Below are 13,698 nucleotides of genomic sequence, written 5' to 3'. Positions count from 1 at the left end.
CACCTACTGCAACATGATCACCCTAATATCCTCCCCACTTCCATACTGTTATAAGAATATCCTCCCTACTTCCATACTGTAAGAAGAATATCGTCTGCACTTCCATATGGATATAAGAATGCCGCTTGGAGTCTTTGCATTCCTATTAGCTTTCCAGGGCCCATGCATTGGGATGAGGTACAGCACAGCTGTGTGTGTGTGGCTGTGTGGGTGTGTGCGTGTGTGTGTGTGTATGTGTGTGTGTGTGTGTGTGTGTGTGTGTGTGTGTGTGTGTGCGTGTGTGTGTGTGTGTGTGTGTGTGTGTGTGTGTGTGTGTGTGTATGTGTGTGTGTGTGTGTATGTGTGTGTGTGTGTGTGTGTGTGTGCGTGTGTGTGTGTGTGTGTGTGTGTGTGTTCGAGCGCGCGCGCACGCATGCGTGCTTGTGTGGGTGTGTGGTTGTGTGGGCATAAGTACATGGGTCATCAAACTATCCTGACATGAGACACACAACAGGGGTTTGTGGTTTCAGGATCGCTGAGTTGGGCATGCTTGAGGTTGGCACCCAACAGGTGCTCCACAACAGGTGCCCACCTGCCAATCTGGCATGCTAGCTGGCATGTTTAGATATAGGAATCAATTCGCAAAAATGATTTTGTGTGGCTGTGGTCAGTATCTACATGGGCATGTGTTTTTGTGAGCATGCAATTAGTGAATCAAAATATATGATACAGCTGTGCAGTATGTTTAACTAAACATGCGCACTTGTGCTAAGGGATGTGTGCGTATGCACATGTGAATATGTGTTAGTGTGTGAGTGTATGTCTGTGTGTGTATGTGTGTGTGTGTGTGTGTGTGTGTGTGTGTGTGCGCGCGTGTGTGCTTGCTCTGCTAAGGTGATAGATTGCTAAGATTTAGAATTTGGTATATTAGACAGCATTACCATGATTTGGTGCAAACAGTTCTAGAACTCTGACACTCACTCAAACGAAGCTTCCGCCATTTTCTGAGATACATATTTAAGCCAGTGTGGTGGGATATGAGTGTGCATGGGGAGGGGGGGGGGTTGTGTTCTCTGTCTCCCATGCGAAATATTATCCAAGCGTGCAAGAAGCGCCACATTTTGCGTGGCCACAGAGGATCGGAGGAATGCAGACTAAGAATATTGCTCTTCATGTGAGACTGTGAGAGGTTCCGAAGCGCGGCACACGTGTGTGCCCGTTGAATGAGCCCATCGGATATCACTTCGAATGCCCCGGCGTCAGCGGCGGACAGTTTTAAACTGCGCAACGCCACTCAGGAGAGTGTGAGGGATTTAAACAGCTCTTACATGACAGCCACACTTCGGCAGATTGACAGGACGCACTCTGCACGCACCATGCACCTACTCAATACGGAGGCATCAAGACTTCACGTACACACACACACACACACACACACACACACACACACACATACACACACACACCCAGACATACACAGACATATACACACACACACCCAGACATACACAGACATATACACACAAGTACAGAAAAACATATATAGATATATAAACTCAAACACACACGTATACAGTATGTATATATATATATATATATATATATTATAAATATATATACAGTACACAGTATATCAAAGTGCGCCCACCACTCACAGAAAAACTATTATATGAATCCGTATTGACATACTCTCTCTCTCTCTCTCTCTCTCTCTGTCTCTCTCTCTCTCTCTCTGTCTCTCTATCTCTCTCTCCCGAATCCTGAGCGGGCAGCAGGGAGACGCACACTTACAGTACGTGGCCGGCCTGCACTATGTCAGAGATATGAAATACAGCGGGACGAGACGCCGACTGGTAGCCATCCATCAGCGGCATGTCAGAGGCCCACTTATCGCCCCGATACGGACCGGGCCGCGCCACCCCGGGGCCAGCCCGAGAGGCCAGAGTTTGGGCACAGCCGCAGCCTCACTCCACTGCTGCACCCACCTCATCCCTTTTTTTTTCTTTCTCCCAATCCTTTCCTATGCACTCAGAAATGTAGCTCATACTTGTCCACGGTCACTTCAGCACCATGGCACTCAGTATCACGCGCAAACACACACACACACACACACACACACACACACACACACACACACACACATACACACAGACACATAGCCTACATTACACACACACACACACACACACACATACAGTACATTACACACACACACACACACACACACACACACACATACACACACACGTATAAACACACACATGCAGACACACACATACACGCACACGTGTAAACACACACACACGCACACACACACACACACACACACACACACACATATCTCTAGGACCGTGCGTGAGAGTGCCAGTGCACTAATTACAACATTACTGAACAAACTCTTTGCTCCGTTATCTTATTGTCGGGGAAGTGGAAAAAGTCTTGTACTGTCTGATTACTGTTGTCCAAATCAACAAAGGATAGCCTAGGGGCAGGCAGCAGAACCCACACCACACTTGGGTCTGTGGTCACAGGGACTTGGAGGTTGGATTCTGACCCGGGTCATTGCTCTCTCACTCAATCTCTCTCTCCCCCTCACCCCATCTCACTTCCTGTCCTATCTACATAAGGGCACACACACACCCACACACACACACACACACACGCAGAAAGCCACTTGAATATGTCAAATGTGTGTTACGTAATATAAATGAGTGTTAATATAGACACGTGTGTGTGTGTGTGTGTGAGAGTGTTCGGCATGCACACACATACACACACACACACACAAAGTGAACAAGAGACATACAGGCCATCCTATATGCTGTAATAAAATACATAAATCAGACCCCTTCACTTTACATTTCATTTATGTTGCCTTCTTATGCTAACATTGTTTACATATATTTTTTCCATAATGAATCTACACTCAATAAGGTGTATATAAATGTGATTTTTTTTGCTGCATCATAACTAAATGTGACGAAAGCAAAGGTGTCAGAATACTCTTGGAACGCAGAGAGAGAGAGAGAGAGAGAGAGAGAGAGAGAAACACACCCGTTGTCGGTACATTTGTCCTTTCTATGGTGTGAGTGACCCACAATAATCTGAAATCTCAGTGTCAGAGATCAGTTTACACTAGCTGCACCCCATACGATATGTGGTCAGTGCTTTACCGTCCCAACACTGCACTGCTCTGATGGGTCAATCAAGCCTCAGGACACAGGGCTGGTCAACGCAAGTGAGGGTGTGCCCATTCATACTCATGTTACAGCATCGGCAGGACTATGATCACATGTTTACGGCATGTTTACAGACACACACACACACACACACACACACACACACACACACACACATATAAACACATCCACATTACCACATACATACAGTACACACATGTACCCACATGTAAGCTATTACTGTATAACATTTAGCCCCACACCCCTCATGATGACTGTACACAAATATAAAAATGTACACACAAATCATGTGTACAAAGCATTTCTGTTTCATTGTAGACATAATGTTCTGGGGATATTTTAAAGTTGCTGAATGCTAATAGTAGATGTCAAGCCTCATCACATCACATGTCCCAAAGCACAGATCGAATTGAGCCACAGAGGCAAGAGAATTGATGCCCTTGGTGACAAACTGGAACACCTCCGGCCGTGGTCGCGTGTGGGCAATGCGGTGACGCACTGCTTGCTGGCAAACACCTCTCCATGTGAACTACCTGCTATCTCTCTTGGACCTCCAGCAATGCAATCAGTCATCCAGAGGGAGGTAGGGAGAGGGAGAGAGAGAGAGAGGGGAGAGAGAAAGAGAAAGAGAGGGAGAGAGAGAGGGAAAGGGAGAGAGAGAGAGAGAAAGAGAGGGAGAGAGAGAGGGGAGAGAGAGAAGAGAGAGGGAGAGAGAGGGTCATGCACAAGGGCAACAGACCAACGTCTATCCTTTTTCCAGAAGCACAGGCAGCCATGAAGCCGCTCCCCAAAAACAGCCGACCGTTCCCAAACACATGCCTCAAAAGAGACATCCATCAAAGAGAGGGGTTTGTGTGCTCGTAAATGTCACAAACATCCCAGAGCTACACAGTCCCAAGCAGTCACACAGCAGCCCACAGAACAGGAAACAAACTATTACTAGTGGGACGGGAGGATACGAAAAAAAGACGTGTAGGGAAAATCGTCCTCTCAACACAGAATCTATTGTAATGAATTTCCTCAAACGGCTCAATTCAAGCGGGCTGCTGAGGCTTGGAATGGCATTCATCAAGATGAACAGAACCAGAGCAGAGGACCTGGGTCAGGTCGAGTCAGGTCGGGTCACGCTGGCTCCATGAAGGACGTCTTTCTCTCGCAGCGGCGGCCCGGACAGCAGGCGCGCTGTTCTCACGGCTGGCGTCGGGACTCGCTGCGTTAGCGATTCGGACTGGACAGCCATCCATGGTAGTGGCGGCATGTCGCAAGTCTGGCCCCGGGCCCTTGGGCATACAGGGGAGGGGGGATTTGCTGACAGGTACTAATACGAGCACGGGGCCACCGCCCTATCTATGCCACTAATGAGCACCTCAGAGGACAAGACGGGGGGGTGGGGCTGGAACAGGGAGAGGGGGTGTGAATGGTCTTTGGGTCGTGCAGGCAGAGGAGGAGGGCAAATCTTGGCCCCCGAGATCACTCTCGCACCCCTTCCCCGTCTCAGTGAGATGTCTGAGTCTCTGATTCGGCCTGAAGAGGCCCAGACAGGCTTAAGAGCAAACAGGATCCTTCTCTGCTTGGTCTCCATGGACAGTCTGGAGGATGAAGCTGTCAGCTCTATAAATATTGACAGCCCTCACTCCCCTCAGTAAAGAGGGATAAACTTCAAATAAAACCCCACTATAGCAACTTCAAATTCTACTTAGAACCCATATGCTTCTTTGAAAGTTTCTAGCCTTAATTTTAAGGTTCTAGATCAATGTTTTCTGGTACTGCTAAGGAACTGCTTCTGGTACTGCTGGGAAGAAATCAGTAAACAGTGCAACTTCATACTAACTGCCACAGCAGGTTAGAAGTGGAGCCAGCGAGGATTATCAAGGCAAGCTGAGGAACATATTCATACAGGTTTGGGCCCAATGCCCAATGCATAGTAACAGTATGTGAAAACAGGACAGCTCGTCCTGAATGAACAGCCTTTTGTGACTGTGCCACTTACCCTGGGTTTGGAGAGTCAAGCCAATGCTTTAAGCCATCAACTCAATTCTGAATAAATGGTTTCTGGCTCTACTTGTCATATGAATACTGAAAAAGAAATCCACTAAAATTCCTACAAATGTACGCTAACGTTGACAGATACTAAATGAGGGATACAACTTAATAGAATTACATGTAAAGCAGAGTAGGCCATATGACTCAAGTGTGCATTGCTGTGGCAACTGATACCTCCCACACAGACTGCACAAAACTCCACTTACGCAGTATCTGGCTTACCTAGCAATGAGCTTCATAGACACATCTACGTATACATACACCTTATGCAAATGTGGCCGGCTCACATAACCAGGCAGAGAAATGCAGACACGCACATACACACACACTCACAGACACACACACACACACACATCTCAGAATAGGCTGGTGATGTATAAAGATACAGCGCCAGGTACTATGCTTAGCTTGCAGGACGACTGGAGTAAATATGATGCTAACCAGAGTTGTCTGTCTGTCTGTCTGTCTGGTTGGCTGTCAGGCTGGTTGTATGAATTTCATATCTGTCTGTCTCTCAGCAGCCTATGTGTTTAGTGAACGCTATTTGCTCTCATGATCCAAAGCCTCAACTACTTCATTTGAGTTTTACGAATTTCATAAATATATCAGTGTGCATGTGAGTGAGTGTGTGAGTGTGTGTGTGTGTGTGTGTGTGTGTGTGTGTGTGTGTGTGTGTGTGTGTGTGTGTGTGTGTGTGTGTGTGTGTGTATGCGTGTGTGTGTGCGTGTGTGTGTGTGTGTATGTGTGTGTGCACATGCATGCGTGCGTGTGTCTGCCTGTCTGCCTGTCCAGCATGTCTGTCTCACACAACCACTAAATTCCTAATGCCAAATGCCAAATAAACAGAGGACGCCCCAAGAGGTGGTGATGGCGGCTGAGTGATTGTGATGTCGGCTCTGACGACCAGATCAAAGGGAATTCCCAACTTCATTGAACAGGATCTTACAGATGAAGATCCTGGGAACTGACACTCCGAGGCGCGGCAAGAAAAGGAGATTCACTCTACTCCACTATTTATGCACTTCGCATGTCAGAGCGTTGTATACCATGATGTATGATATTATTCCACACACACGCACATACACGCACATACACACACATACTCACACACACCACAGAATCACATATTTTGATGACTAGGCCTATAGTGAACAACATGTAATCATAATGTCACAGCAATAGAAGAGAAATACTTAGAATATATTCTATTCTAATCCTTCAGATTGTATGAGCCTAGTTGGCATTCCAATATTTTTTCTGGAACTTTCAACATGTTTTTCCCAAAAAATGCAGCCCTCTAAATAACTGAATAATTCAATAAATAGTTCCAGGCAAGAAAGGAATAGTGAATGATCAAAAGTAGGCCTAGGCCGATTCTTGAAAGGCTACATGCAGGCCTACTGAATAAAAAATCATAGGTTGCTAATGATATGCAAGGAAAAGGTCAATGTAAATCTTAGTTTATCCCAACGATAACACAAAAGACAAAAAATAAAAAGGGAAATTATACAAAAAAAGAGGAATTATGAAGAACATCATCAACATGTTTTCAGACATGATAACACATTTTCCACCTTCAATGACTGTTATATTTGGCTACAGTCTCCACTGTTGACAGCATATTTGATTTTTCAAATCGTTCATGATATTTTCAATTAGTCCAAAGGCTAAAGCTAATTTTGCATATGCTTCTGCAGCTTACTTTCAGCAGCTGGCGAGCTAATGTATTTTCAACGTGCGTTTGACTCGCAGCGTTCTTATGCAATTGCCGCTCTGTACCGTTAACATGGGTAACCCTACAAGCATGCGGACTCGTCGTGCTCGCTATTTCCACAGATCGCATCTCCCAGTTAATCCTGGTGTCATGCTATCGCCTTGTTTTAGTTAAGTGCACTGCTGTGTTGCCTTGTGTTTACATGATGTGGATGATTTACTACCCACCAATAATTAAAGATCTAGCAGAAGGCTAGATGTGGTCGGAGCACTGGAGCCAGATAGAAATTCCCTTGAGAGACAGAGATGTTTTGAAGCAATATTAAAATGTCTAAGCTAATACCATATTTTAAATATGGGATGCATTTGAGTAGGCTAATTTAAAATGAAGGCAACACAGGCATGATTCTGATTATATTAAGTACTAGTAAGAAGTCAGGAAAGAATGGAAGTTGTCTGTCAAGCTTGAGAATAGGCAGTTCGTAACCGAGTTCCAATTCTGACAGGTCAGGTTTGCCCATGTTAATGTTGCGCGAATAGTGAAACTGACGTTCAACAGACAGCGTGCATGATGTGGAACTGAGTTGATGAACTAACAACTGTGCAGGTGTTCAGAAAGTTTACTTCTCTAAATCAAATGTCTCTTTAAAGAAAACTTACTGCCAATGGCAATGAGTCCCTTAAGTTCAAGACCCCCTGCTTGAAACTGAACTGCCCGAGGACTCTTGCCGCCCACACACACTCCAAACGCAACATGCCTTTGGCTCGAGACCACCAGAGCGCGCATAAAAAACAACACACCACAAACAGTGAACTCGCTGTCTGTTACCTTGTCCAGTCAAAAAAGTGATTTCCAAAGAACCCAGAAGTTAGCCGGGTCGTTGGTCTTCTTTCAAGCCTTCGCTGAGAACTTTTCCCCCCCTCTCACGGTCAGTCCCCGCAGCAGGACAGCTGTTGCTTACGCATGAGCGTCTTGAATGAAACCTGAGATCTGTCACAGGTAGAGAGTGGATCATCACTTCGTTCAAACCTGTGACACTGTTCCTCAATACGCATTTTCATAAAAGCAAGCAGAGCATATCACGATAGTTATCTATGCATAGCCTAAAGGACAAATAAAATTCGAAAACTTTCGGCATGGATCTTGCATTTGTCGCTCTAACGTGGTTAGGTAGGAGAACATTCAAGAATGGGATTTACAACTAACTTCATATTAGGCCTACTAACCTGTAATTTGCTCGATTTTGATGCACATGTCCGAGATTTTGCTTATCTCTTACAGGTTGAAAACAGCAAGTGAATGTGATAGGGTAGCCTACAGTATGCATGCGCTCGGCTTGCCGTCTGAAGTTCAAGGAGCATATCTAGCTATGCTACATAGATAGATACCTCAAACCTATTATAAAATAACAAAAGCCAAACAGGTGTGATAATGTAATTTTTGAGATGTGAAATTTGACTGAAGGGCCTTGATGAAACGGTGGGAAATAAATTCTAACAGGAATGGAGGGGGAGATTCGACAAAACAGTCCAAATAATCAAAGAGGACAGTCAAAACACCGCTGCTTTTGAAAAACGCAAATTAGTTATGGATCTTGATTGGGCTCCAGTTATTTAAAAACAGGGGTATTGACATTGAACCCTAGTTGAGTTGCTTTGAGTGTGTTGGTTTGTGTTAAGTGCTGAGAATGACACCGCCGGTCAATCGTCCTGACATGCTGCGGTGTGATGTATCAGTCGTCCCCATGAACTTACAGCAATGTTATTAACGAGGATTCAAACTTAATGTTTGGATAGGAACTAATCTTAGCAAAAGCATGGCATGTAAAAATCCATTTTTTTTTTGTTCATGTGATTCCTAAACTGTATTCATATTTTCAAAACAGTGATCTCCTAAAATGTTTATTATATAAAATGAATTAGTCTATCACTCTTGTTCTATTTAGAGACTATGTTCAGCGTGCTTAGTAATAATGCACAGTCTTTATACTGTGAAGTCGTTTCATTCTGTAATTTCTATCACATACCAATATGGCACAAATACACTCACTGATCTTTATCACATACTTTATGGTCTGTTAAGCATAGTGACTTTTCACACAACCACCTCTCCCTTACATACATTCACACAGACTAGCCTGTACACACACTCACAAACAACCTCCCCATGCCCGCCACCCAATTGCTGGACATATTTGGGCCTGCGGTGATGAAACTGTTGATTCAGAGCGCTCTATTTGCAGAAGCCATTTGTTATTCACTGGATGCGCCTGGTGACTCGATGCGGTGACATGACGTGTGTGTGTGTGTGTGTGTGTGTGTGATGTGGAGCAATTGATCCACAGCACATCTGTAAATCTCCAGACTGTGTCAATGCCTCATACACAGATCCTGACCCAGAGCAACTTTAACAGTTCTCCATGTCACTGTCTGTTTCGGTTCGTCAGTGCCTCTCTTTTTCTTGCCTTTGCTCTTTCTTATCTCTCTCATTGCCTCTCCCATCTCGCTTCTTTCTCTCTTTCCTCATCTTTCACAACCCATCCTCCTCCCATAGGGCCTTCTACCTCTCTATCTTCCTCCTTTCTCCTCTCTGTCTATTTCTCACTTTCACCCTCTCCCTCTCTCTTTCTTCTCTTCTCTCTCTCTCTCTCTCTGTTTCTCTTACTCCTTCTCCCTGCCTCTCTTTCTCTGTGCCAGAACATAGCAGTGCTCCTCAGGCCGATCTAGCAGCAGCAGGAGCAGCTGAGGTGTAATATAATCCCATCACCCACTATCACCGTGGCTGATGATGCTGCCATTTCCCTCTGCAATGAGCACACGTTTCTCAGAAGGACACAGAGGGGCGGTCTGTCCCGGACGCACCAATGACACCTGTCACTCACAGACAGCAGAGGGCAGGGAGACCACATTTTATCAGCTTGGTCTGCCGGGCAGTTCATGCTGAGTGAAAAGTCGAGAGATTGAAGTGTAACGGGAGTATCTGTGTTTACGTAAGCATGGAATGCCATTAGCTGTTTGCCAGTTACTGTTGGCGACATGCGAAGTATGAGGGTGGGTTGCAGGGTCAGTCATACCACTTTGTTGCCCTTGGTAAGGTTTTAGAATGAGGACTTAGGTCAGAGCTGGCATAGGAAGTCTCTGCTCGGATATATGCACACACACACACACCACCCATACACACACTCATAAAAACAGCATCCCTGGTGTTCTGGTGGGACAGGAGTAGATCACTCCACTTTTTACCAGGAGGCGGCCCAGCAAGGTGGACTTGACGAGTGGCAGTGGATTGGTCTAAGATCCTACTGGTTGTTTTGTCGATTACTGTTGGCCTAGCTGATCACGAGTCTGACACCGAAGCTTGCCATCAGATTCATCTGGGGTGCTAAGGCTCAGGGTTGCCATGCTGCTGGATGCCTGAGGAGATGAAGTAGGCAGACTAAATAGGGCCATGTTGTCAACCACAGGAAGACTAGATTTTAAACTCTTTGGACATCACATTAACACAAAATGGTAGCTATGTAGAGATATGCACAATGGACCAAAATGGACAGGTTGTGGACTGGAGGATAGTTAAGTTGTGATGTTAGCAGAGGAATGATCAATAATTACATAGGCCAGTCACTTTGTTGTGGTCTTTACCTCCAAATTAGAATGATATCTTTAGAGCTTTTGCAAGGTCTCTATGTAGACCTTTTTACAGTAAGTACTCTTCAAAGCCAAGAACCATTGTATGCACTTTCAAGTATTGATTTGCATTGCAGTTGTAGGCCATATCATTTGAGCATTTTAAATGAACCCATATGCAAAGACAATCTAAAATATATTGAAAATGTATATATTTACATATTTTGGACATTTGAAATGTATGTCAATATATTTTTGTTATTTATGCAACGCAAAAATATTTTAAATATATGTTCATAATACGTGTTGTATGTTCAAAATTGGCCCACAAATATATTCGAAATATATTTTCACAATATATTTTTTCAAACATATGTAAATATTCAAAATTGGCCACAAATATATTTTTGACACTAAAAATATTTCAATATTTTTTTGTCTGTATGGGAAGATATACCTTAGAGTCACAAAATAAATAGAACTAATACAGAACTAATGCTCCTAGAACAGGCTCTGTGAATCATACAAGTGCCACACAAGCGTATCACAGTTTTTCTGGATTGCTTTGACCTGCTTAAAGAAATTGAGATAATTTAGCTGTGCTAGGCTTGGGTTTGTCGGTATGATTAGTAGTAATCTAATGTGTCAACAGCTAAATCATTCCTGCTAGAACATTCTCATTCACATTTCCAACACCTGTTAGGACAGCACCTGTTCGTCTTCTTGTCATTATTATCCTTTCAGCTCAACCTGCTGGTTGTGTTTGGTATTGCACTGAAACTGATAGCCCTTTTAGGTAACCAAAAGCACAATATCCTGTATATCCTTTGATAGCCCGCAGTTGTTTTGCAGTATACAAGAAACTTCATGTATTATAATTTTGTTCCCGTGGTGTTAAGTTATAACCATCTGATCTGAATGCAATAATAATGTATTTTCATTTAAACAATGAGTTTTTCCTACTATCTTTGAAACAAGATTCTTCTATTCTGCCGCTGTATGATTGTCACCTTTTCGGAAAAAGTAGATTCCCTGTCTAAAAACCTGCACGAGAAGATTTGTCAATCATACAATGGTAATCATTTACAAAACTAATTGCCACAGAAAAAGCACCAACACTATCAACTACCTTTGACTGAATGGATACTTTGGAATGTTCTGTATGTGGCCAGACCACAAGGCAACTGCTTCTGTGGAGCCACACCTGGTCCTAGAACCCTGGGGGATCTGAGAGGAAGTCCTGCAAGCCGGCAAGGCGGTTTGACATGTCCGGGGCTGGAACAACTCCCAGACCCAGCTGGTGCCCATGCCTTGGCCTGAAGCCGGTATGTGTGTGTGTGTATGTTTGTGTGTGTTCAGTGTGTGTGTGTGTGAGATGAACAGTATGTTTATGTTTATGTCTGAGTGTGTGTGTGTGAGATGAACAGGGAGATCCTCTGTGATGTGTGTGTTCACGTGCTATGTGTGTGAGTGCGTTTGTGCGTGTGTGTGTGTGTGCATGTGTGTCCACGTGGGGTGGACAGGTGTTCAGTGATATGACGGGCAGGCAGTAATCGTTGGGATCAATGTTTGGCCGGGCATCCTCACACTGTATCACAGCACAGCAAAAGAGTGCGGAGGAACGCGGCAGAGTGCGTAAACAAACCCAGCCCTTTCCTCCGGTCCTCCATTAGAGTGGTATGCATGAATGAGACGCAGATTCCCTTACAGTAGACGCAAGGGCAACCCGGAGTCCCCTCAGACTGATGGATGCTGGGAATGACGCGTGTGGCGCCACAAGCAGTTCAGGCAAGGGCACGTTGCCATCAGCAAGCACCATTCTTGGGAAACGGCCATGTTAAAAGATAAACTCCTTTTTAACTCTGACCAGCCCATGTAACTGATGTTTGTTCACAACTCTGCCTGTATGATACATGAAGAGTCAAAACAGACTTGTTGTAACAGTAAAATTGATGGCAAATGTATCAAAATGTCTATCTTACATGGATATCTATTAAAACTTTTATTATGGAAGGACTTTTGTAAATCAATAATGATCAAAGGTTTCAAAGGAACTTTCTGTTTCTAAGTGACCCATTTGTATGTGGAGATGCTAAGTGCCACATGAGTGATTTCAGGGATTGAATAACAGAACTGATAACAATACACCCATGAAAGGTATTTCATGTCAGCTACAGCAGCTGTAAGAGAGAGGACACAAGCAGTATGCTTTCCACTAACATGGAAATAACTTGATAACCCTTCAACCCTTCAGTGGACACAGGTTTCACAAAGGAGAAAGCCAGAAAGGACTTGAAGAATGATATGAAAATGTGGTATAATAAAATCTTTAAATACTGTGACCATCTTCATCCTTCATCTGTTACCGTCTTGTCTTCATTCTGCAATAGGGAAAAGAAGTCTGTAATTTGTCACATGCAACTTGGATTCTGAGCCAACCGATGCAATTGTTATATTCTGTATTTTATTGTTGAAGTTAACATCAGGGATACCTTTTGCTTGACTCATCTCCACACTCAAATGTTACGTAATCACTTGAAATCATGAAAGACTTTATTTTACAACTTTGCTGACACTTTTAGATCTCTGCTGCCCTCATGTGTTTGAATGTGTATGGTGTGGTTGTCTCAGCAATATTTTCACAGGATCAGATTTCAATATGTCATGTCTCTCAACATGTTCAGATTGTCAGATGTAAGAATAAGAATACATGATCAGTATCTGGTACATGTGAACACTTAAAAAGTTGTTCTGTAGACAGTTACCAAAGAGTCGTTGAGTCATACTGCACCAGAAGAGGGCGCTGGAGATGTGGAGGAGCAGAGAAAGAGGAAATATCATAAGCCACACAGTGAGAGAGACACTGTGCATTAGAATTATGTGTACACCTTCAGAATAATAGAAAGTGGTCCACGTGGACTATGAAGCCGATCTATTTAAATCCTTTAGTTCTACAAATACCAAAGGTAATTACAACCAATCAGATAATCAATTTCATTGACCATTTTGACTCCATCATTTCTTAAAGTGTACTGTACATGACTGACAAGACTCAGAGGCACAGGTGAAAATGATTTATTACTGATTATACAGATACTGTTAACATTTTCGTTAATCTGTCATTTATGTATTGTCTCTC

General features: G+C 43.8%; 1 protein-coding gene across 1 annotated transcript in view; it reads right to left on the bottom strand.

The window, feature by feature from the left end:
- The window catches only part of scn4ab (sodium channel, voltage-gated, type IV, alpha, b), a 42,654-nt gene extending 34,444 nt beyond the window's left edge, over positions 1–8,210 (bottom strand). Inside the window, exons 1-2 of the mRNA XM_062531604.1 lie at positions 8,163–8,210; positions 7,765–7,926 (exon numbers count right to left, since the gene is read on the bottom strand). The gene's annotated coding sequence lies outside the window, so the exon portion shown is untranslated. The remainder of the gene's footprint in view (positions 1–7,764; positions 7,927–8,162) is intronic.
- Positions 8,211–13,698: the final 5,488 nt, after the last annotated feature.

Source organism: Sardina pilchardus, chromosome 3 (genome assembly GCF_963854185.1).
Source record: "Sardina pilchardus chromosome 3, fSarPil1.1, whole genome shotgun sequence".
In the NCBI taxonomy this organism is placed as follows: domain Eukaryota; kingdom Metazoa; phylum Chordata; class Actinopteri; order Clupeiformes; family Clupeidae; genus Sardina; species Sardina pilchardus.
The sequence above is the reverse complement of the archived record's forward strand: the minus strand, read 5'-3'. Positions and strand labels throughout refer to the sequence as shown.